This window comes from Papio anubis, chromosome 6 (genome assembly GCF_008728515.1).
Source record: "Papio anubis isolate 15944 chromosome 6, Panubis1.0, whole genome shotgun sequence".
Classification (NCBI taxonomy): Eukaryota; Metazoa; Chordata; class Mammalia; order Primates; family Cercopithecidae; genus Papio; species Papio anubis.
Genome location: NC_044981.1, coordinates 145,544,447 through 145,570,746, shown reverse-complemented (window position 1 = coordinate 145,570,746; position 26,300 = coordinate 145,544,447). Strand labels below are relative to the sequence as shown.

At 38.1% G+C, this 26,300-nt stretch overlaps 1 long non-coding RNA gene across 2 annotated transcripts; it reads left to right on the top strand.

Moving 5' to 3' along the window:
• The first annotated feature begins 202 nt into the window (after positions 1–202).
• LOC103884083 lies at positions 203–26,213 on the top strand. 2 transcript variants are annotated; one of them, XR_002521801.2, is made up of 4 exons: positions 203–888; positions 3,792–3,939; positions 9,767–10,663; positions 24,562–26,213. It is a non-coding gene; the product is annotated as an uncharacterized LOC103884083 (long non-coding RNA). The 2 variants fall into 2 exon arrangements; XR_002521800.2 differs by lacking the exon at positions 203–888 and having other exon boundaries at positions 3,609–3,939.
• Positions 26,214–26,300: the final 87 nt, after the last annotated feature.

The window sequence follows — 26,300 nt, the reverse complement described above, 5'->3', positions numbered from 1 at the left end:
TTAAATACTCTGTTCACACTTTAAGTAAAAACAATTATTACACTTGTATGCATGGTAGGCACGGTGGGCCAGAGGCCCAGATTATCCCCTTTCCACTTAGATGGTCTCCTCCTCAACCAGATAAGGACTGTATGGTGGGTCTTTTTCAGAATCCCACTGCTTGGGATAATCCATCATGCTGAGCTCTCTCTGCAATTTTCTGAAATTCAACACCCTGCGGGTCAGCCCCCAAGGGCGATCCAGCTTCCACCTCTAAATGTCAAGTTTACTTCATGCCTCTCATGGCAGGGGGAAAATTTGGTGTTCCTTGGAAGCATAAAAGGATGTAAGGAGCTCAAATCTTTCCAAGAGCTTGCCCATCAATCCATGCTCAGCCATCTCCAAGCAAATGTATGGTGGTACTGTGGAGGACCTTTATTGGACACTCTGCCAAATAATTGGAGCATTACTTGGGCTCTAATCCAACTGGCTATCCCCTTCACCCTGGCATTTCATCAATCTAAAAAGGTAAAAACAAAACTGCAGGCCAAAGGAAACTCCTTATGAGTCCTTTAATCCTCAGGTTTACATAAATGCTATTAAGGTCCTGTGAGGAGTGCCAAATAAGTTTAAAGCACAAAATCAAATAGCTGCAGAATTTAAATCCATATTGTTCTGGTAGGTAACATTCTTAACTTGTGACAATACAATTAGTAGCATAAGTGCAATAAGAATCTGTTTTCATTTGTAACAGGACACAATTGGAGAACTGGTTATTTTACCAAGACTTTTACTGGAATGGTGTGTTTTCCATTTAGGAATCAAACTTACTGAGCCAATAAAACTCCTTGGAAAAACTGTCCACATACCTTTGTCCACACAGTTCCTGTACAGGGTTCCTGACCTGTGGTAAGTAAGGAATGTACTTTCTGACAAGTCCAGAACCCCAGGTTTATCTTGGAACCTCAAGAGGAGAGGAATTCACCCAAATCATAGGTATTTAATGGTATAAATACATGACTGGGCTCGACTTATTCCTTCTATGGAACAAAGTTCCATCAAGGCCAATGTAAAAGCCTATGTAAGCCAGGCATGGTAGCTCATGCCCTTAATCCCAGCACTTTGGGAGGGTGAAGTGGGTGGATCACTTGAGGTCAGGAGTTCAACACCAGCCTGGCCAACATGGTAAAACCCCATCTTTACTAAAAATACAAAAAAAATTGGCCAGGTGGAATCCCAGCTACTTAGGAGGCTGAGGTAGGAGAATCGCTTGAACCTAGGAAATGGAGGCTGTGTTGAACCAAGATCGCACCACTGTACTCCAGCCTGGGTGACAATGTGAGACTCCATCTCAAAAGAAAAAAAAAAACAGTTATGTAAAAATTAATTATTCTTGCTGCACTGTATACAAATAATTAAGCCAAATATAATAAAGCAAACTAGTCCTACTATGGTTTGTCTTTAGTAAAAATGGGAAACTGGAGAGAGAAAAATTAGTTTTCAAAAACTGTAGTACACCTGTTGTTAGATTCTAGTCTTGTCTAATGTTTTTCAATTTTTATTATCTTCTACAGTTTGGATCAAATTCTATTTTTTTCTTGGCTAGAAGACTTTAAAATAATGTTTTCATTTTTTTTCCTTTTTTTCCCATTTTTCCTAATTCAGAGTCATTGAAAACTAAGCTGTGGGCCGGGCGCGGTGGCTCAAGCCTGTAATCCCAGCACTTTGGGAGGCCGAGACGGGCAGATCACGCGAGGTCAGGAGGATCCCGAGACCATCCTGGCTGACCACGGTGAAGCCCCGTCTCTACTAAAATACAAAAAACTAGCGAGGCCGAGGTGTGAGCCTATGGTCTTTCGGAGGCTGAGGCAGGAGAATGGCATGAACCGGAGGCGGAGCTTGCAGTGAGCCAAGATCGCGCCACTGCACTCCAGCCTGGGCTGACGAAGCGAGACTCTGTCTCAAAAAAAGCAAAGCTGGCACCCGCAAAAGCCCTGCAAACTGAAGCTGAACAGCCAAACTTCAGAAATAACAGCAACCTATTTACATACATAAGCCACTTTCATACCTGCCTACTGATGTATGGGCTTCAGAGTAATGTGGCCTATATTGATTTTCCAGGATGTTCTTTGTTGTTGTTTTTCTCCCTTCCTCCCACTATTTTCTTTTCATAGTACATGACACTTCACAACCTTCTAAAAATGAGCTTTCCTAATATCTCAAGACCCACCTGACTAGGAATAAACCATCCTAACCATGAGAGATCAGATGAAACCTGAGACCAGAGACTCATTTTCTTCTAAAATGTTTTCTCCAAAAGATTTTAAAAATTAAAAGGAGGGAAATGTGAAAGGAAAATACCTTGCGGGACTGAATATCTTAGTGATTTGGCCCCCAACATCACTAAGCTAAAGGGAAAAGTCAAGATGGGAACTGCTTAAGGCAAACCTGCCTCCAATTCTATTCAAAATCACCCCTCTGTTCATTGAAATAAATACATATCTGATTGCTTTCTTTGGAGAGGCTAACAAGAAACTCTAAAGAATGCAACCATTTGTCTCTTATCTACCTTTGACCTGGAAGTCCCCTCCCCACTTTTCCAGACCGAATCAATGTTCATCGTACATATGTTGATTGATGTCTCATATCTCCCTAAAATGTATAAAACCAAAACTGCTGACCACCACTCAGGACTTCCTGAGGCTGTGCCACAGGCATGTGTTCTCAACCTTGGCAAAATAAACTTTCTAAATTAACTGAGACCTGTCTCAGATTTTCAGAGTTCACATTTCAAATGACAATTATAGCAGAGAGGTAAGGTTGAAGAGGAGACTGAAGGATCTTTTCAATATTAAGGGTTTCATTAAAGCAAACTGCTGAGGCCTGCTGGCATTAGGAAATAAAGTTCTTCATTTGTGGGTAGAGATCTTCTTTATATAATTTTTTGCATAGAATGCTTTTGAAACCCTCAACAGGTATGCTCAGAGTAACACAAAAAAGTCACATCAAAGGAGTGCCTAGACAAGTGAAGCTTTCCCCTCTGTAGTCAGTGAGGTTTCACATCTGACAACTTTCTCTGAAGTGGCCAGAGGCCCTTTCTATCATTATTAAAAATAGATGAAAATAGTTGACCCATGTTGAGGTTTTGTTTTCTGAATGAACAATATTTTTGAGTGTCAAAGTTGTTTCCCAAATATTATATTTGGGTGGATCAAGTGATAAATGAGTAAGTTATCTGTGCCTCTAAGTATCTTGCCATTGTACTGCCATTGTTTTATTTAGCAATAAAATGTTACTGAAACAGCAGTAACAAATAGAAAACCTTCCTATTTTCCCTTACTAGTTAATGTGAGAAGACAACACCTGCCTGTTTCAGTCCCACAAAAATGGTTTTAATATAGGGTCACACAAAATTCAAAGGTTTTATGGCCCATTATAAAACAGCTCTTTGTCTTTTCCCACTAATTCACTAGTGTCACATTTAACAAAACAAGGAAACTATGGATAATAGAGGTATTTGCAGATTAGCTTTCAAAACCATAAATAACATAGGGTTTTGCTCACCTATAAATATTAAGACAGCTTATTAATGTTTAATCCCCTTCCTCTTTATAATTGTTGCTAACATTTTAACCAAAATTGAGAAATTTTTCTCTACTGCTTTCTTACATTGACAGAGTACACATTCGTAAGATTTTATCATCAGACTTCATGGTATAAAGAGACATCACCTGAACACCTACCTACATCTGACAGCCCCTGTTTTGGAAGATGCATCTGCTTTATGCTTTCTTTATTTTGCTCTCTCTTAGCAATGGTTTTAATCCTAACTGTCATGGAGGACGTAACTGTGATTCTATGCAGTCAGTGTAATGCTACAGACTAACGGAGGTACCATCAAGTATTCCTTCTGCCATCAAGAGGCTCTACATTAGCCACAGAAAAATTCAACACCTCCAGGTAACTATATCATGTGGCACTCAAATTATTGCAATCTTATTTCGTGAGACAGTGTGACAGGCAAGTGTGGGATTGTTAAATTTATTTTAAATAATCATAACTTAAATGTGCTAGTTATCAAAGTAGGGTAGTTGGACTAGCTATCTGCTTGCTCTGTACTATTGAGATGGGTATATGCCTCTGGATGTTTATTTTTAGGAAAACAACAAAAGTCAGAATCTACAGTTAATGATATTCTATTTTAATATTTATTCAAAAACATTAAAAACTATGTTGCTGCAAAGTAAAAATGACTCTTGCTTAACAAAAAGTATACTGCTACGTTTTGTCCCCAGGATTAAGAATAAATCCTTTCGGGGAAAATGTAGTTTTGTTTATTCCATGGATGGAAGATGATACTTAGAGCAACATCAGACTACCAAAGCGAACCCAGTATATCAGAAGAATTCACACAAACCCTGTGTATCAGTCAGGTTTCAGTGTCTTTGTGGAAACCTATACAGAGGAAATAAATTTTTTTGTTTTGCCAAGTTACCCACAGTTCTCATTCTATGTGCTTTTAATTATGACTTTTATTTTTATGCCCACTTATGCAGACAGCACTGAAAAGAGTGCTATGGATTTGTCTGACTTATATAATATAAATGAACTTTTATTTTTGATCTCTGATATTTTGAAAGTTATCAAGAGACTAGAGTTCTCATCCCAGTTTTCCCCCTAATTAGAGATATGACTATCTTAGGCTGGCTGTTAAAAAAATCTTTGGGCAGCACCTTTATGAAGTGAGAAGGTTAGATTAGATAGGTGATCCCAGGCCCCTTCCAGATGGAAAATTCTATGGCTGTCTAATTTTCCCTTTACTATTCACTGCTTCTCCCTTAAAGATCTGAATCCTAAGATAAAGTAATGCCTCTCTGTGAGCCAGGTGCAGAGAGGCAGCAGGTGAGTGTACCTTACCTTCAAACAGAGACACCATCCCTTTAATTTGGTTAAGAAATGTTCATATGGGTGTCCCATAAACACACAGAGTTTAAAATATGTAGCATGGTATTTAGATCCTGGCTCAATAAACACAGTTGTCTCGTCTCCATCTGTTTGCTTTCCTCTTCTAACCCTGTAGTGCCTAACACCAGATAGCAAGTCTGACCCCATTAAGTGTAAATTTTCAAGCAAGACACCAGGTTAAAGGGTAAGCTACTTAAATATTTGCCCTGAGGATCTGACATGCTTATTGAAAGCAGAATGTCGCCGGGCGCGGTGGCTCAAGCCTGTAATCCCAGCACTTTGGGAGGCCGAGACGGGCGGATCACGAGGTCAGGAGATCGAGACCATCCTGGCTAGCACGGTGAAACCCCGTCTCTACTAAAAAATACAAAAAACTAGCCGGGCGAGGTGGCGGGCGCCTGTAGTCCCAGCTACTCGGGAGGCTGAGGCAGGAGAATGGCATAAACCCGGGAGGTGGAGCTTGCAGTGAGCTGAGATCCGGCCACTGCACTCCAGCCTGGGCGACAGAGCGAGACTCCGTCTAAAAAAAAAAAAAAAAAAAAAAAAAAAAGAAAGCAGAATGTCAACTAATCCTAGTAATGATTACACACTGGTACTTTGTAGCCAACAAGATAAAATTATACCTCTTATTAAATTCAGTTATTGGATGAGTCAGTTTGTCATTGGTTTAGTTTCATTGAACAGCAGCATTGCCACTTCCCTGACTTTAAGTGAGGCAATTATCTCTTGTAAGGACTGTTCACAACAGAAACAATAAAAGACAGGATGGTTTTGTTAAGGAAAATGAAAGTTCTTTTTGTTGATGAAAGTTCTGACCAATGATACTTCTCTTTTAAAAATACTTAGGTTTTAAGTTATCATATCTCACTTGCATAGGTTTTAAATGACCATATCTCATTTGCATTTGGTAAATACAATGTACATTCTGTTTATTGGGTTTGAATTTACGGAATCATTCAATATGTTCCAAAACTTCAGTAGAGTGTTGGGTTGCATACTCAATTCCTGCCATCCTAATTCTCAATGAATAGCTGGCCTCCCATTTTATTGACAAATCATGACAAGACTTGATCTCCCTCAGTCCCTGCTCACTGTGTACAAATTTGTCTCCATCCACTTTTGCAAACTCTTTTCTCCAGAGAGGACATGTCTCTCCTTGTATTCAAGGCCCTTGATTCCATCCTTCACACCTCTCCCCAGACCTTGCTCTCTCACTTTCTGTACCCCCATATATTCAACTGCTCTTTCTTTACTAGTTGCTCTTTACCTGCCTTGGCCTCCAGAGTGCTGAGAGCTACCACACCTGACTTTTTTCTTTTGTCACTCGTGTATTTGGTGTTATATCTAAGCTAGCTTTACCTAATTCAAGTTCATGAAAATGTAATGCCTATATTATATTCTAAGAGTTTTATAGTTTTAGCTTGTACATTTTGGTCTATGATCCATTTTGAGTTAATTTTTGTGTATGGCATAAGAAAGGAATTCAGCTTCATTCTTTTGTTTCCTCTGTCCTGTTCTGTTGCTATGCACTAACTCAGACTTTAGTCTCAAGCCATGATGAACTGCTTGACTGTGTTGAGTGAAATACACAATGAACAGCTGATTACATGTGATACCAAATGGACAGTGTACTAGGTGACCCAAGTCACTCCTATTTAGAGGATTGTAGGTTTGGTTCAGTACTTTGTGTCCACATATGTAAAATATCCTTAAGTTTACTTCACTATTGCCATTCAAATGGATAAGCAAAAGTGATATATTCTCTTCAGAGGTAGAAGACAAATGGGAATGTAGTTATGGTAGCAGTTAGTTATAATGATTGTACTTCTTTTGTAGAAGAGAAGAAGCTTCTTCAAATTCTTCCTAAGAAATATATAAACAAGGATTCATTACTGAATGGGGGGATTATGGGTTATTTTATACTCTCTCTATATTTTCCAGAATTTAAAAATTGTTTGGAGAGAACAAATGTTGCTTTGATGATCAGGAAAAAAATCCAGCATTGTTTTACAAACTCCTTCCTGGCTTGGTTCACACAGGTCTGAAACCATCACTTTGTGTGTATGTCAGTTTCGTTGTACATTGGCTCTATAAGGAGCAGGAAAAGGGTGTGTTCCCTTTACTACGTGGAGCAGGGTCTGCCCAGGATTGAAACCAGAAACAAAGCCTCTCCTGGGGAAGCTAGCAGGAGCTATCCTGTGCCCTACTTCATTTCACTGGCCTTGCTTTTTAAGCAATATGGGAAAAGCTGCCGGTAGCCCCAAGGTTATCTCTACGGCAAAAGTATCTCTTCCCACATAATTGTTCGAGGCCCTGCTTAAGCCATGGAAATGGAAAAATGGGTCTGGCAGAATTTTTTCCCTTTGTCAGTTCTGCAAACCCAACTGAAAAGCTAAAAGTCAGCAGGAGTCCTCCTCATTGTTATGTGGCACCATACCTCTGTTTTCTTCAGCTAAAGGATGTTATAGCAGTAAGGCTAAAAATATATGCACTGGGGTAAGATAAACCTGGGTTAGTAGCCCAACTTTTCCACTAGAAAATGATATACTTGGACAGGTTATTCCACCTTCTTGAGCCTTAGTTTCCCTCTCTGAAAATGGAATAATTATGCTTATGCCTACGGCTTTGTGAAAATTAAATATAGTAAATATTTCTAAAATTGTAGCCATTTTAATTAATAATCAAATGTAATCTCTATTGACCGTAACAAAAAAAAAAAAAAAAAAAAGGAGGAAAGAAATAAAATGCTTTCTATGCTTAATAATAGTCATTTAAGAATATGAAGTCTATTTAGGCCAATCTGTATACTTTATAAATAGAAATCAAGACAAATTGAAGCTTTGACACCATCCCTTGCCCATTCCCAAAATAAATTGCCCATTCTGATCCATGTCATCTCTGAGACTTATTGCATAGTTAGTAATCATTTTTTGTGTATAGTCACTCAGATATAAGTGGAAATATAATACCCAGTTCTTTTTTGGGAATCTCAACAGTCCAAGACATAAAGATATATGTGTAGAGACATTTCTGACTTTATATAAAAGATAAGCCTACAAAAAGACATTTCAGAATGGAATGTAAAGAACACTGAGTCTTCAGCAAGTTATTTAACTTTTTAGGCCTGAAATTCTTTATTCCTGAAATGGGAGATTTAGATTAGATAATCCCTAAAATCTCTGCTTTTCTAAAGCTCTGTGATTGGTGTCTAGATCTTGAGCCTCTTTTGAAAAACATTAATTACAGGCCAAATGCAATAGAAAATGCTTTAGAAAATGGTGTAGCTAAGGAAGAAAGGGGTTTGCAGTTCAACAGACCTTGCTGAAATTCTGAATTATTTCACATTCTAGTTCTCCTAGTCTCCTCATCTAGAAGCCAGTGTTGATAATAGTAAACTTGCTGGGTTATTAGGAGATTGGTGATAATACATCAAAAAGCACTGGGCACTCATAGATACTCAACGAATGCAAGAATAAAATCTCTATCATTATTGTGACTAGGACTATTCAATATAACTGATAAATCATTAAGAAAATATAAAATGTTAGCAGCAATATGTAACTCAAGGCAACTGCCACAACTATTATGATTAAAAATATTCATTTATGGAAATTTTAACTGGAGAGTCTCCTAATGAAGTAACATATTAGGAGACGTTTAAAAATACATGATAATTCACATCACATATCCTCCCAGAATATAAGTACCTATAATAAATATATGATACAAAATTAACTCACCTTGAAGGTGTTAACCATGTATTGGTATTATGAAAGTGCTCAACTGCATAATTAAGTCAAATATTTAAAAACTGTGTATAGTAAGACACATGAAATTGTATACTGAAAACTCCAGCTTCATTGAATTCTAAGGCAGATTGAAAATTTTGTGAAGATTCATCAACCTGAAGAAAACACAGAACAATTCCTTTTTCTGCTTAAACATAACCTTACTCCTGACACCAAATAAAGATAATGACATCATTGAGCAAAAGACATGGGTATTAAGCTGGGAGGTTGGCAGGCATGTAGGGGAACTTACAAAACACGAAGAAAGTATATCAGATTTGGCAAATATCTAAATTCTAGAGGAAGAGTGGCGTGAGGTCTGGGATATATGCACAAATGAACTCTTTGCTCTACAGAGACAGAGGGAGATAACATGTATACATTTGTTTACGATTTTTTTTTTCATTGGTGAAGTGAAAATTGGGTATAGGAAACAGGCTCATTTTCCAAAATACAATATAGTTGAAACTGTTTTCAGTAAGTGCATCCTAGTGATAACAGACTGGGACATTTACATTTTTATAGCTTTTAATGTCTTTTAAAAATATGTGATTCATAATGTTAAACAATGTAAAATGTAGCTAGTGAAAATCCTTTGTAATCTTACCCTCTAGATTTAGAAACTACTAACAATTTGATAAGAGATTTCCAGATTGTTTCAATTTATGGCTATTATGAGATGATATAACAAAGAACATCCTAGTGCATAAATCATTTTGCAATTTGTATCTCTGCCTAGAAGTAAATTTGCTGGGTCAGAGAATATGTAGTAAAAGTTGGCCAATATTATGTGTCTATCAATAATGTGTGAAAGTGCTTAGAATAATTTTCATACCTTACACTTATGTTATCAATCATAAATAAAAATATTCAGGATCTGAGTTTCAACCCTTTTCCAAGAGATAATTTAAAATAGAACCTGAAGAGAAATCTGAAGTATTATTAGTATTGTAATGACAGTGTATATGGTATTTTTAAAACAATATTAATTTATTGCTTTTTCTTCCCCTTCCCTGCCTCCACATTTTTTGTAGCTGTCTGACTTCACCCGAATGTTGGCTGTAGAAGATTCTATTCTGCTGGGCAGTGGAACAGAGTCAGTAGAAAATGACACCTTCAAAGCTCTGAGTGCTTTGAAGACCTTAGAACTCTGGAAAAAATAAGTTAAGAGAGTCCCTAGTGCTCTCCCAGACAGTCTTGAAGTGTTGAAACTAAACGATAACTCAATAAATATCATACATGGATCAGATTTTGAAGGACTGAAGAAATTAAAAATCCTTGAACTTAAAAACAACCTGATCTCTTCCTTCTCTCCCAGCACACTCTCCTCCCTTGTCAGTTTGCAAAGTTTGATGTTGGATGTAACAGTATGGAGGCTGTAGCTGGACCCCTGATACTTCCCCATCTGACACACATGAGCCTGGAGAATAATAAGGTACATCTTATACGACAGCTTCTTTATTTCTCTATAGTCTTTGCAATTTCTCAGTTTCAGTGGTAACTTTCTGACTAAAGTTCCTGTCAACTACCCAAATCCTTGCTATCTTTAAAGATGGAAAGAAACCAGCTCAGAATGGTAAGGTTTCGAGACACGAAACACTCGAAGAATCTTTGCCATCTTTACCTGTCAGAAAACTTATTCTCTTCCATCAATGGGGCACAGCTCCTTACCAATTTAACTACTCTTGAGCTGTCCCCAAACCAGCTCCAAATGTTGCCCTTCAGACTACCAGTAAAGCCACAAAAACTTCATTGTAGCGATAATCTGATTCAGAGAGTTACAGCACAAGACTTCTAGGACCTCCAAGACTTGAAACATTTGTTTCCGGACAACAACTTGTGAGTTTGTTCCAAGCTGGAGCCCTGCAGAGGCGTTCTCAGCTCTCCAACCTGGCCCTGGAGCAGAACCTGCTGTTGTCCATACCCCTAAGGTTAGTGAGTATTTTCATTTATTGTAGGTACCATATAAAATTTCTGAAGATTGTGACAATTCAGCACATCATATAAGCAAGGGAATTAGAGCAAATGTGAATTATCTGATCAAGGCTACACAAGGATTTAGGGATAGAAGTTTTAAACAGAGGTGTTGAATCTCCAGCCCCCAAACTCACTCCTGCACTAACTTTATCTGTCTTGCCTGTGGGACAAGACACCAACAGGTGATATCTCTATTAGCAAACAATATGAAGATACTGTAAAGAGTGTGTCTCTTTCTAAGTACTGTATATGGCCTAGATTATCAACAGTCAGGAGGCCTGAGCTTAGCCACTAGCAAAACAAGCACACCAGGAAAAAAGAGGGGTAAAATATACTAAGATATTTGTAATTTAAAATGCATTGAAGTAGTAGTTATTGGGGGAAAATTAAAACTTTACAATGTAATATTGTATTTATTTTGAATTACTTATTGGGGAGCCTCATATTCTTTTCAGTGCTGTGATCTTTAAAGGGCTTAAGCTGGCTTTGCTTATTTCTCTGTGTGTCTCTCTGTATGAGTAGGTGAGTCCACTAGGTTGGTCTTACCTTCTGGTTTTGGTTATCTCTTCAGTTCTCTCTCCCCCTGCCCCGCCCCGCCTTTCTCTGTCTCTCTCTCTCTCTCTCTCTCTCTCACACACACACACACACACACACAGACACACACACACACACATACACACACGCCCTCACACTCAGACAATTTCTCTTCCCAAATATCCCTCCCTCTATACCCAACCTGCTGTACCTGTTCCCCCAACTGCTCATAATTTATAACTAATGCAACATGTGTTTATATTAATTGATCCTATTTCTTAAACATTATTTTATGTTCTACATTTTACAGTAGATAAATTTTTAAAATGTAGGATGAAACACTATTATTCTCTTTAAAATGATACTATGTTTGTCTATCAGTGGATTCTTTTTTTCCTTTCAGTACTTTATTGAAAAAATAAAAGGCTTCTTGCCCTGGCTATTAGCATTATCAAATTTCTCGTAATTAATATACCAACTTCTGGTTTCTGTAGAATCCTATGGTACTCTATTTACCTAATTTTATTGTGTTTTATAATATATATATTTTTAAGACAGGGTCTCACTCTTGTCACCCAGGCTGGAGTGCAGTGGGGTGATGATGGTTCACTGCAGCCTCAACCTCCTGAGCTAAAGCAATCCTCTCTCCTCAGCCTCCTGAGTAGTTGAGACTACAGGCGTGCACCATGTCTGGCTAATTAAAATAATTTTTTTTTTAGAGATGAGGTCTCGCTACTGCCCAGGCTGGTCTCAAACTCCTGGGAGAAAGTGATCCTCCCACCTCAGCCTCTCAAAGTGCTGGGATTATAGGCATGAGCCACTAATTAGAGGCCCAGCCTATAATACATTTTTTTATCAATAAAAACGAGAAAATTATCTTTGATATATAGATATGTTCTTTTTTCTAGTTGAAAAGGGTATTTTAAAATTATGTAGTATGGTAACTGTACTCAGTGTAAAACATCAAAAAGCGATGTTTCCAAAAGAAATCAGTATTTCAAAATATATACTAAAGGTGATTTCAAAGTAATTAATTTCTTTTACTGCATAAGCATGAATATACAATTGCTTTAATTTAATCAGTACATTTTGAGCACTTACCATGTGCCAGGTATTTTACCAGACACTTGGGATACATCAATGTAATAAAAGAGATAAAACTTCCTGTTCTGTACAGTTTAAAATCTAGCAGGGGAAGACTGACAACAAACATAATACATAAGTAAAATATATAACATTCAGTCTATGTTACGTATTATAGCTTACAACAAAAAAGGGCATGATTACCAGGTTCAAGAGTGTAGTGGGTGAGGTGGCTGGTTTCAATTTCAAATAGGGTAAGAGAGGTAACCCTCATGAAAACATAACCTTTGAGCAAAGACTGGAGGAAGGTGAGGGATTTAGCTGTGAAGCTATTTGGGAGAAACAGTTTTCTAGAGAGAAGAACAGCCAATTCAAAGGCCCTGAGGCAAAAACACAATTGCAGTGTCTCAAGACTCTACTACTTGTTATTTAAATAACTTCTTGACTATGTTACAAGACTTTTTTTCTTTTTTTTCTTTGAGATGGAGTCTCGCTCTGTCGCCTAGGCTGGAGTGCAGTGGCTCTATCTCAGTTCGCTGCAAGCTCCGCCTCCCGGGTTCATGTCATTCTCCTGCCTCAGCCTCCTGAGGAGCTGGGACTACAGGCGCCTGCCACCACGCCTGGCTACTTTTGTTTTTGTATTTTTAGTGGAGACGGGTTTTCACCGTGTTAGTCAGGATGGTCTCGATCTCCTGACCTCGTGATCCACCCACCTTGGCCTCCCAAAGAGCTGGGATTATAGGCGTGAGCCACCGCGCCCAGCCACAAGCCTTATTTTTTAATTACTGACTGCCCCAACTTCAAGGAAAAAAAATAGTGTATAAAATAAAAACTCATACAACAGGTTAGACAGTAACTACATCATGTAATGTGACAGCAGGCTATGACAGCCGTGGGCAATATTGTGAACTTGGGTTTTTCTACTCAAGTGACTTTTAGAAAGCATTTTGTTGAGTAATCCTGCTAAGTTTTAAGAGTGGAAAAAGTAGCTTAATTATTTACTCTTGTTAGAGTACTTGTGTTTTAACAAGTGACTACAGAAAGCACAATGTTTTACCCAATGCAATGTGTAGTGGAATCGCAAGCATGAACTAGCCATAGTTCTCCAATCTGGCTGCACATTAGAATTATCTGGAGAAATATTTTTTAAAAGCATACTTATACCTAGGCCTCACGTCAAACCAATTAAATCAGATGCCCCTAGACTCAGGCATCACTACTTTTGAAAAGCTCCCCAGATGAATTTAATGCTCAGCTAGGGTCAAGAGCTACTTTGCAAGGACAATGGGGCCAGTAATATGAGGTGGGAGTGGGCTTTTCCTGTGAGGCTTAAATTAAGCAACACAACTGTCTGCTCTGTCAAAGTACTTGGCCAGCTATGATAGCAAAGTTCTTGTGACTTTGAAATACCCCTGTCAACACTGCCTCCACTCCTCAGCCCTTTTTTGTTTTGATTGACAACTGGGAAAGACCCAGAAAGGTTTCCCTGTGGTTCTCCTCTCATTAAAAGTTAAAACATGGTTGGGCAAAGCAGCTCATGCCTGTAATCCCAGCACTTTGGGAGGCTGAAGCAGGCAGATCACTTCAGCCCAGGAGTTCAAAACCAGTCTGGGCAACATAGTGAGACCCCCATCTCTACAAAAATTTTTTAAAAAATTAGTTGGGTGTGGTGGTACATGCCTGTGGTCCCAGCTACTCAGGAGGATGAGGTAGGAGAACTGCTTGAGCCCTGGAGGTTGAGGCTGCAGTGTGCCATGATTGTGCCACTGCACTCCAGCCTGGGTGACAAAGCAAGACCCTGCCTCAAAAAAAAAAAAAAAAAAAAGTTAAAACTTGAAACATGATAATATCTATTCCTTATATTTTAATTTAAAATTTTTTATTTATGGCTTTTAAACATTACAACTTTTAAAAATTTGCATGCTTCTTCTTCATACACAAAATCTATAATATACAATTCAGTTTTCTACAAGTAAACTATTAACACAGGCAACCTGCTTCTATCACCAATGATATTTTGGCATATCTTTTCTTTTGCCACCATCCTCCATTCCACATTTCATCAAGAAAACAGTAGTATATGAGTATATGGTTTTAGGTACACATACATTCAAAGCCCTACTACATTTGCCTCATTACACTAATTGAGATAGAAAATAATACCTAACATTTATTAAGTGCTTATTAAAACCAGCAGTGAACTTAGATACATACAATAATTCTGTGAAGGTAGGTACACTGGTTTATCTAATAATTTACAGACTAGAGCGCTAAGGCTTAGAGGTATTCAGAAACTTGGTCAACGTCATAGTCAGAATTTAAACACAGTATTTTAACTCCAGAGTCGGAGAAGTTTAGACACTGCATAGTCCTGTCTCTAGGATTTACTCTACTGTCAATAAAATAACCATACTACTTCAAATGCCCAGGAACTGGACTTCAATTGCTGCTGCTTCAGATTTCATCAATTTGCAGCTTAGTGAATAAATATAAATTAAATTATCTCTTTTTATCCACTCTTCAGATGATTGAAATCTAGAATGGCTTCTTACAACCTAATGCAGATAGCATTTTATCTTACACCCAAGTGCCATCTACTGCAAAATGGGCTGTGCCCCTTTTTACTCTAAAAAGCAATAGCTACCCAAAGAACATGATAGCATTTCTAGAAAACTGTTTATTTTAAAATCAGAGCTACTTTAAAATATAAATCAGACTTATAAAGACAAATTATATCAAAGCAATAAGTGGCTGTCAGAAAGTCACAAAACCAGGATAAATGGTGATTTCTCTTACAATGTCATTTTGGTGATGACTTCCATACAAACAAGCCAGGGAGAAAAAAAGGCAAGCCTAAGAACAGGCACAATTTTTGGATACACATCCAAGAACTGGATAATTGTATTTATTTCCTAGAAAACTTGGCTTGCTCATTTTCATTCTCTAACATTGGTTATGGGACTTACGTGTAATGAATGGTTCATCTGTAGGGTGGAAAATTAGGATCTTTAAGAAGAAAAATGACTTACCTAAAACCACATAGTAGTAAGCAGAATGGCTCAAGTTAGAACACAAGTCTTAATACATTGGGCCTTTTTGACACTTGCTTCCTCTAGCGCATCTTTCCCGGTTAGGCTTCATTGTCCTCTGCAATGGGAATGAAGTCTTGCTTACTACTACACAATCCAACAACAGTCGATTTTTCCTTGGCAGGAGGGAACTTATACATAAGAGATTTTCTGTATACCATTTAGAAATTCACCTTAGGTAAGCTGGTATGTGCACAAAATTTCATTTTCTTGGAGATTAACTTTGAATTGAATTTAATTATCAAACTGTTAGAAGGCATAAAGTGATCTTCCCTGGTAAATTAACCTACTTTATTAGGTAAAATTTATTCTATCTAGGAAGAAGACACTTTAAATGATTGAGTATTTTTACTCAAAAAGTATAAATACTTATGTATACATACTACTGCATAGTCTAGGATATGATTACAAATATAAAATGACAAATTTAGTTTAAAAAAGAAAATCCCAAAGGCAAAATGCAGGCTAAGTGGCAAAAACCCAAAAGACTGACCTTTTGGAATAAAATTCATGTAATAATAATACTATAACAAGCAAAAGGTAATATTGGCATAGGATATGGCTAAACTTATTTGTTTTCTCTTTTTGATATAATAGTTATATAACTGGGACTGCCAAAATAAACTACACTGAATACTAAAATTCATGAATATATATCCAGTATGTTCACTTTGTATAAAAATAGCATTCAGGTGGTATGTCAATTTGAAGGGCTTCTTTTCCCTATTAAACTTTCAGATGTTTTGTATTTCATAAAAAGGAAAGCACTTACTACAAAGTGTCAGTGTAGGAAAAAGAATTTCACATTCACCATTGTGATTCTCATCAATAGGCTCATGCCTATTTTTTCAATTAATAGGCATGAGCATGACATTTTTCAAATTGGTACTCACAGTTTTAAAAAATCTGTTTTGTCTTCCTGGTTATAAAGCAATAGCTGTTCAAGCTTGAATACTTAATATGCTGAAAAATTAAAAAATCATCCAGAATTGTTCAACCAGAGCCTTTGTCTGGACATAAGCACATAATTTGTTTTTACATATTTGGGATCATTCAATTTTGTATTCTACTTTTTCCACTTAACATACTGTTTTTTTTCTCTCCCTCTTCCCCTTTTCTGTTTTTTTCCGAGTATCACTATGGACCCATGGATTTTAATTTATTTGGTATGTTTTGATCATTTACAGTTACTAGTCTCTTTTGATGCCCAAATTGTCACAAATATGGCTAGTGGGAGCCCCTCCAAGGTAGTTCCTCTGTTCATGAGACATGACTCCATTAATCTTTTTTTTTTTTTTTTTTTTTTTTTTTTTTTTTAGTTGTGGTAAAATACACATAACGTAAAATCATCTTTAAGTGTACATTTCAGTGGTGTTAAGTATGGTCACATTCTTGTGCAACCAACCTACAGAAGTTTTCATCTTACAAAACTACAACTCTATACCTATTACAAAACTCTCTATATTCCCCTCCTCCTAGCCCCTGACAACCACCATTCTACTTTCTAACTTTAGGTTTCTATGAATGTGACTATTCTAGATATTTCATATAAGTGGACTCATACAGTATTTGTCTTTGTGATTGACTTCTTTCATGTAGCATAATATACTATCCTCAAGGTTTATGTATGCTGTAGCATGTGTCAAAATTTCCTTCCTTTTTAAGGGTGAATAATACTCCATTGTATGTATATACCACATTTGGTTTATTTATTTGTCTGTAAATGGACACTTGGGTTGCTTATATCTTTTGGCTATTGTGAAGAATGCTGCTATGAACATGGAGGTACAAATATCTCTTCAAGACTCTGCTTTAAGTTCTTTTGGATATATAGCCAGAAGTGGAATTGCTAAACTATAAGCTAATTCTATTTTTAGTTTTTTAAAAATAAAAAATTATTATTTTCACAGCAGCTGCACCATTTTACATTCCCACCAACAGTGCAGAAGGCTTCCAATTTCCCCACATCCTTGCCAATACTTTTTCTTTCTGTTATTTTGACAGTAGTCATCCCAATGGGTGTTCCATTAATCCTTAAACATTTTATCACATGCTGATAAATGTATCACATGGCTGACAATCTCTATGGGTTTTTTTCCCTAGACATAGAATCAGTCATTTCTCCAAGAAGCTCTGGTTCTTTCCAGTAAAGAATGGAATTCAGCAGCTAAGATCTGTGTGCTTGGTGTGCTCATGTCATTGGGGTAGCATTGATACTAGAATATAATATTGTTTCTAGGTCCTTTGAGCAAACAAGAGCTAGAAAATATATTTTTTAAAATTATGAATTCACATTAACATTTTCAATTCATATTTAACATCAGAGAGGGTTTTGTTTATTTTATTTTATATTTTTATCTTTTTCTCTTACAGTGAAAGTATAGTTTCCTTATGACATGAATGTATTTACTTATTTGTTTTGCCACATAATATTCATAAAAATTTTTAAAATTTCATTATTAACATTAGTATTAACAATAAACATGCTAAGAGAAATTTCGAGATCTTTTTGTCCTTAGAATCTAAGGCTTAAATACATCTATTAAGGATGTTCAGTCAGAGTACTTTTTCTTTTCTCTGTATGACTATGTTACAAATATAAACATTTGATTCATTAATTAGATATGCTTGTTCCTGTTTGTGTTCAGTTTTAGCACTTGATTTTGTTTTTGTGAACATGTAAAGCATTAACATGGTTGAAAATTTAAAATCACATGGAACCAACCATTCCCTATATGTAACCATTTTTATTGATTTCTGGTTTATCATTCTCCTTCAGTTGCCCCAAATAAGTAAACGTGTATATGCTTATTTCCCCTTTTCTTACACAAAAACTAGTGTACTATATATACTGCTCTGTTTTTGTTTTTTTTTTTCTCTTTAACAATACTTTCTGGAAATCACTTCATGGTAATTCATAGAGACCAGCCTATTTTTTTTTAATATTTTATTTTTTTAAGGCTGCATAGTAGTTCTTTACTAATGTACTGGGTTGCTTCCAACCTTTTGCTGTTATAAATAATATCATAATAAATGCCACATATACTGTTTATATTGGTAAGGTCATATCTTCAGGGTGTATTCCTAGAAGTGGGAATGGTGGTCTAAAGGGATAAATATGTTTTTTTTGTTGTTGTTAGGTTTTGCTAAATATTTCTCCAAAGGGGCTGTGCCATTTTAGACTCCCATTAGAAATATACCAGAATATCTGTTTCTTCATAGCTTTGCTCACAGAACAGGTTGCTAAGGCTTAGAATTTTTACCAATCTGATAAGTGTTAAGTGGCATGTCTGTGTAGCTTTCATCTAATTTCTCTGTCCTGCGTAAAGTTGATGACTTGAGGGCCCTTTGCTTTGCTTTTTATGTGAGCTTCCATTTGTTATTTTTGCCCATTTTTCTGTTTTATTTTTATAATCTTTTCTTCTCAATTTTAAGGGCTTTTTGTTAATTAAGGAGATTAATTCTTTGTTTGCTATAAAGTGCAGACATCATACTTATCCTCAGTTTATCATTTGTCTTTTGACTTTGCCTGTCTTTTGCTATACACAATTTCTTTTAAAATTCTTTTTAATGTTGAAACTTTATCAATTTTTATAGCTCCTAGATTTTTTTAGTCATAGTTACAAAAGGTTTTTCATATAACTATTATTTTAAAAATTAGTTTAAAACATCAGGCCAGGTGTGGTGGCTCACACCTGTAATCCCAGCACTTTGGGAGGGCGAGGTCGGTGGATTGTTTGAGTCCAGGAGTTCCAGACTAGCCTGGGACACATGATGAAACCCTGTCTCTACCAAAAATAGAAGAAAATTAGCCAGGTGTGGTGGTGTGTGCCTGTGGTCCCAGACACTCAGGAGGCTGAGGTGGCAGGATCACTTCAGCTGGTGAGCCAGAGGTTGCAGTGAGCCGAGATCTCACCACTGCACTGCAGCTTGGGCTACAGAGACAGACCCTGTACTAAAAAAAAAAAAATCAAGCTCCTCTGGGGATAGGGCATAGCTAAACAAAAAGCAGCAGAAACCTCGGCAGAGGTAAATGCCCCCGTCTGACAGCTTTGAAGAGAGCAGTGGATCTCCCAGCACAGAGGTTGAGATCTGAGAACGGACAGACTGCCTGCTCAAGTGGGTCCCTGACCCCTGAGTAACCTAACTGGGAGACATCCCCCACTAGGTGCAGACCGACACCTCACACCTCACATGGCAGGGTACACCCTTGAGATGAAGCTTCCAGAGCAAGAATCAGACAGCAACACTCACTGTTCAGCAATATTCTATCTTCTGCAGCCTCCGCTGCTGATACCCAGGCAAACAGGGTCTGGAGTGGACCTCAAGCAAACTCCAACAGACCTACAGCTGAGGGTCCTGATTGTTAGAAGGAAAACTAACAAACAGAAAGGACACCCACACCAAAACCCCATCAGTATGTCACCATAATCAAAGACCAAAGGCAGATAAAACCACAAAGATGGGGAAAAGGCAGTGCAGAAAAGCTGGAAATTCAAAAAATCAGAGCGCATCTCCCCCTCCAAAGGAATGCAGCTCATCACCAGCAACGGAACAAAGCTGGTCGGAGAATGACATTGACGAGTTGAGAGAAGAAGGCTTCAGTCGATCAAACTTCTCAGAGGTAAAGGAGGAACTATGTAACAAGCACAAAGAAACTAAAAACCTTGAAAAAAGATTTGACGAATGGCTAACTAGAATAACCAATGTAGAGAAGTCCTTAAAAGAACTGATAGAGATGAAAACCATAACACGAGAACTAGGTGACTAATGCACAAACTTCAGTAACTGACTTGATCATCTGGAAGAAAGAGTATCAGCAATTGAAGATCAAATGAATGAAATGAAGCGAGAAGAGAAGTGTAGAGAAAACAGAGTAAAAAGAAATGAACAAAGCCCCCCAAAAATATGGGATTATGTGAAAAGACCAAATCTACATCTGATTGGTGTGCCCGAAAGTGACAGGGAAAATGGAACCAGGTTGGAAAACACTTTGCAGGGTATCATCCAGGAGAACGTCCCCAATCTAGTAAGGCAGGCCAACATTCAAATTCAGGAAATACAGAGAACGCCACAAAGATACTCCTTGAGAAGAGCAAGTCCAAGACACATAATTGTCAGATTCACTGAAGTTGAAATGAAGGAAAAACTGTTAAGGGCAGCCAGAGAGAAAGGTCAGGTTACCCACAAATGGAAGCCCATCAGACTAACAGCAGATCTCTCAGCAGAAGTCTACAAACCAGAAGAAAGTGGGGGCCAATGTTCAACATTCTTAAAGAAAAGAATTTTCAACCCAGAATTTCATATCCAGCCAAACTAAGCTTCATAAGTGAAGGAGAAATAAAATCCTTTACAGACAAGCAAATGCTTAGAGATTTTGTCACCACTAGGCCTGCCCTACAAGAGATCCTGAAGGAAGCACTAAACATGGAAAGGAACAACAGGTACCAGCCATTGCAAAAACATGTCAAAATGTAAAGTCCATCGATGCTAGGAAGAAACTACATCAACTAGCAAGCAAAATAACCAGCTAATATCATGACAGGATCAAGTTCACACATAACAATATTAACCTTAAATGTAAATGGACTAAATGGTCCAATTAAAAGACACCGACTGGCAAATTGGATAAAGAGTCAAGACCCATCAGTTTGCTGTATTCAGGAGACCCATCTCACATGCAGAGACACACATAGGCTCAAAATAAAGGAATGGAGGACGGTCTACCAAGCAAATGGAAAACAAAAAAAAGCAGGGGTTGCAATCCTAGTCTCTGATAAAACAGACTTTAAACCATCAAAGATCAAAAGAGACAAAGAAGGCCATTACATAATGGTAAAGGGATTAATTCATCAGGAAAAACTAACTATCCTAAATATATAGGCACCCAATATAGGAGCACCCAGATTCATAAAGCAAGCCCTTAGAGACTTACAAAGAGACTTAGACTCCCATACAATAATAATGGGAGACTTTAACACCCCACTGTCAACATTAGACAGATCAACGAGACAGAAAGTCAACAAAGATATCCAGGAATTGAACTCAACTCTGCACCAAGCGTTCCTAATAGACATCTACAGAACTCTCCACCCCAAATCAACAGAATATACATTCTTCTCAGCACCACATCGTACTTACTCCAAAATTGACCACATAATTGGAAGTAAAGCACTCCTCAGCAAATGTACAAGAACAGAAATTATAACAAACTGTCTCTCAGACCACAGTGCAATCAAACTAGAACTCAGGACTAAGAAACTCAATCAAAACCGTTCAACTACATGGAAACTGAACAACCTGCTCCTGAATGACTGCTGGGTACATAACGAAATGAAGGCAGAAATAAAGATGTTCTTTGAAACCAATGAGAACAAAGATACAACATACCAGAATCTCTGGGACACATTTAAAGCAGTGTGTAGAGGGAAATTCATAGCACTAAATGCCCGCAAGAGAAAGCAGGAAAGATCTAAAGTTGACACCCTAGCATCACAATTAAAAGAACTAGAGAAGCAAGAGCAAACGCATTCAAAAGCTAGCAGAAGGCAAGAAATAACTAAGATCAGAGCAGAACTAAAGGAGATAGAGACACAAAAAACCCTCCAAAAAATCAATGAATCCAGGAGCTGGTTTTTTGAAAAGATCAACAAAATTGATAGACCTCTAGCAAGACTAATAAAGAAGAAAAGAAAGAAGAATCAAATAGATGCAATAAAAAATGATAAACGGGATATCACCACCGACCCCACAGAAATACAAACTACCATCAGAAAATACTATAAACACCTCTATGCAAATAAACTAGAAAACCTAGAAGAAATGGATAATTTCCTGGACACTTACACTCTCCCAAGACTAAACCAGGAAGAAGTTGAATCCCTGACTAGACCAATAGCAGGCTCTGAAATTGAGGCAATAATTAATAGCCTACCAACCAAAAAAAGTCCAGGACCAGGGGATTCACAGCCGAATTCTACCAGAGGTACAAGGAGGAGCTTGTACCATTCCTTCTGAAACTATTCCAATCAAAAGAAAAAGAGGGAATCCTCCCTAACTCATTTTACAAGGCCAACATCATCCTGATACAAAAGCCTGATAGTGATACAACAAAGAAAGAGAATTTTAGACCAATATCCCTGATGAACATCGATGCAAAAATCCTCAATAAAATACTGGCAAACCGAATCCAGCAGCACATCAAAAAGTTTATCCACCATGATCAAGTGGGCTTCATCCCTGGGATGCAAGGCTGGTTCAACATATGCAAATCAATAAATGTAATCCAGCATATAAACAGAACCAAAGACAAAAACCACATGATTATCTCAATAGATGCAGAAAAGGCCTTTGACAAAATTCAACAGCCCTTCATGCTAAAAACTCTCAATAAATTCGGTATTGATGGAACATATCTCAAAATAATAAGAGCTATTTATGACAAACCCACAGCCAATATCATACTGAATGGGCAAAAACTGGAAGCATTCCCTTTGAAAACTGGCAAAAGACAGGGATGCCCTCTCTCACCACTCCTATTCAACATAGTGTTGGAAGTTCTGGCTAGGGCAATCAGGCAAGAGAAAGAAATAAAGAGTATTCAGTTAGGAAAAGAAGAAGTCAAATTGTCCCTGTTTGCAGATGACATGACTGTATATTTAGAAAACCCCATCTTCTCAGCCCAAAATCTCCTTAAGCTGATAAGCAACTTCAGCAAAGTCTCAGGATACCAAATTAATGTGTGTCAGGAAACAACAGGTGCTGGAGAGGATGTGGAGAAATAGGAACACTTTTACACTGTTGGTGGGACTGTAAACTAGTTCAACCATTGTGGAAAACAGTGTGGCAATTCCTCAAGGATCTAGAACTAGAAATATCATTTGACCCAGCCATCCCATTACTGGGGATATACCCAAAGGATTATAAGTCATACTGTTATAAAGACACATGCACACATATGTTTATTGCGGCACTATTCACAATAGCAAAGACTTGGAATCAACCCAAATGTCCATCAGTGACAGACTGGATTAAGAAAATGTGGCACATATACACCATGGAATACTATGCAGCCATAAAAAAGGATGAGTTCGTGTCCTTTGTAGGGACATGGATGCAGCTGGAAACCATCATTCTCAGCAAACTATCGCAAGAACAGAAAACCAAATACCGTATGTTCTCACTCATAGGTGGGAATTGAACAATGAGATCACTTGGACACAGGAAGGGGAATGTCACATACCGGGTCCTATTGTGGGGAGAGGAGAGGGAGGAGGGATAGCATTAGGAGATATACCTAATGTAAATGACAAGTTAATCAGTGCAGTACACCAACATGACACATGTATACATATGTAGCAAACCTGCACGTTGTGCACATGTACCCTAGAACTTAAAGTATAATTTAAAAAAAATCAAAACCCATGATTTTTGTAATCACGTAATAGTTCATCATCTCATAATTTAAAATCATTGAGCATTAGTCTTTTTTTGCTGTTATAAATATCAAATATGTGACAAATATCTTTGTAAATAAATATTCACTTTTTCCATTATGTCCTAGGTCAAAAGGCATGCTGTTAATTAAATTTGATACATATTACTAAATTGTTTCCTAAACGGTACCAATTTACACTCCTACCAACAGTTTTTACTATACCCACAGCAGCAGTGTTTTAAAATTAAAGCCATGTTTTAATTTGCTATATTAAAACATTGCATCTTTTCATTTGCCTTTTATATTCATGAAGAACAACACTTTTTCATACTTTTATTTGACACTTTTACTGTTTTTTCTTGAAATCATTGATTTATGGCCTTCGCCACCTTAGAAATTGGGAACTTAGTGTTTTTCTTATCAATTTGTTTGAGTGATCTCATTTCACAAGAAAAAAACTAAAGAGTTTATGAATAGGAGCCAGAAAAATCAGAAGGTTAGAACATAAGATCTATGAGAAAAAGTTAAAGATCCATAGAATAACACTGAGATTTTTGCTTATAATTGATTTTCTCAAATAAATCTTGTTTCCTAGCTTGAGAAGAGACAGAGCTGTATGAAAAGGCAATGTTGCCCAGTCACTGTTGCCCTGACAGTTGTGGAATGATGGGCATGGCCTCCTCTCACATCCTGTTTCCATGCTTTGCAGGCTCCCAGGGACCTTAACCAGGCTGGACCTAAAAGGCAATGTCATCCAGAATATTGCTGAATGGGAGCTCAAGGACCTCAAACAGCTTCATGTTCTAAACCTGAGGAACAACAAGATCTCTGCCTTAGACCTAAAAGCCTTAGAGGATCTGCCTTGTCTCAGGCACCTGTACCCAGATGGAAATCCCTGAAATTGCACCTGCAGTCTCCTAAAAGCAAGAGAAGTCCTGATGGCCAAGGGCACAGATATAAGGGGAGGACAATGTGCAGCACCAGCTGAACAGGAAGGGAAGAGCTGGATGTCTTCCAAGATCATGAGGCAATGTGAGCATCACTTTCATCTGACCAAGAAAAGCAAAGAGACCAAAAAGTAATCAAAACCCGAAGACCCCTCCAGCATCAGAATCAACATGGATGATGATTATGACTATGAAATAGATTAAGTATGAACTTTGCTCACAGTTCAGAAAGTGTTTTTTAATGTTCAGTCTCTTAAGTAGGAATGTGCTATACACTTAGATATGCAAGACTCTCTTTTGTAGTGGTTCTTATTTTTGTTTGAAGAATGTTTTAAGAATGAGGGTTAAGATGAAATGGGGGAAGAAAACAGAAAAGAACAATAGTAAGAAGATGTAAGATTCCTTCCATTTTAAAAGTAATTTGTGTGGCTGGCAAGATGGCCGAATAGGAACAGCTCCAGTCTGCAGCTCCCAGAGAGATCAATACAGAAGGTGGGTGATTTCTACATTTCCAACTGAGGTACCTAGCTGATCTCATTGGGACTGGTTAGACAGTGGGTGTAGCCCACAGAGGACAAGCCAAAGGATGGTGGGGAGTCACCTCACCCAGGAAGCACAAGGGGTTGGGGAAATCCCTCCCCAAGCCAAGGGAAGCCGTGAGGGACTCTGCCATGAAAGACAGTGCATTCCGGTCCAGCTATTATGCTCTTCCCAGTCTTCGCAACCTGCAGACCAGGAGATTCCCTCAGGTACCTACAGCACCAGGGCCTTGAGGTTCAAGCACAAAACTGGGCAGACATTTGGACAGACACTGAGCTAGCTGCAGGACTGCAGGAGTCGTTTTTGTTTCTGTTTTTTTTTTTTTTTTTTTTTTTTTTTTCATACACCAGTGGCGCCTGAAACTCCAGTGAGACAGGGCCATTCACTTCCCCGGAAAGGGTGCTGAAGCCAGGGAGCCAAGTGGTCTAGATGAGCTGATCCCACCCCCACAAAATCCAGCAAGCTAAGATTCACTGGCTTGAAATTCTCACTTGCCAGCACAGCAGTCTGAAGTCGACCTGGGACACTGCAGCTTGGTTGGAGGAGGGGCGTCCCCCATTACTGAGGCCTGAGAAGCTGGTTTTCACCTCACAGTGTAAACAAAGCTGCCGGGAAATTCAAAGTAGCAAAGTTGCTGTAGCCAGACTGCCTCTCTAGATTCCTCCTCTCAGGGGAGGGGATCTCTGAAAGAAAGGCAGCAGCCCCAGTCAGGGACTTATAGATAAAATTCACATCTCACTGGGACAGAGCACATGGGGGAAGAGAGGACTATAGGTGCAGCTTCAGCAGACTAAAACGTTCCTGCCTGCCATCTCTGAAGAGAGCAGCAAATCTCCCAGCACAGTGCTCGAGTTCTGCTAAGGGACAGATTGCCTCCCCAAGTGGGTCCCTGACCCCTGTGCCTCCTGACTGGGAGACACCTCCCAGCAGGGAGAGTTCCAGCTGGCATCTGGCAGGTGCC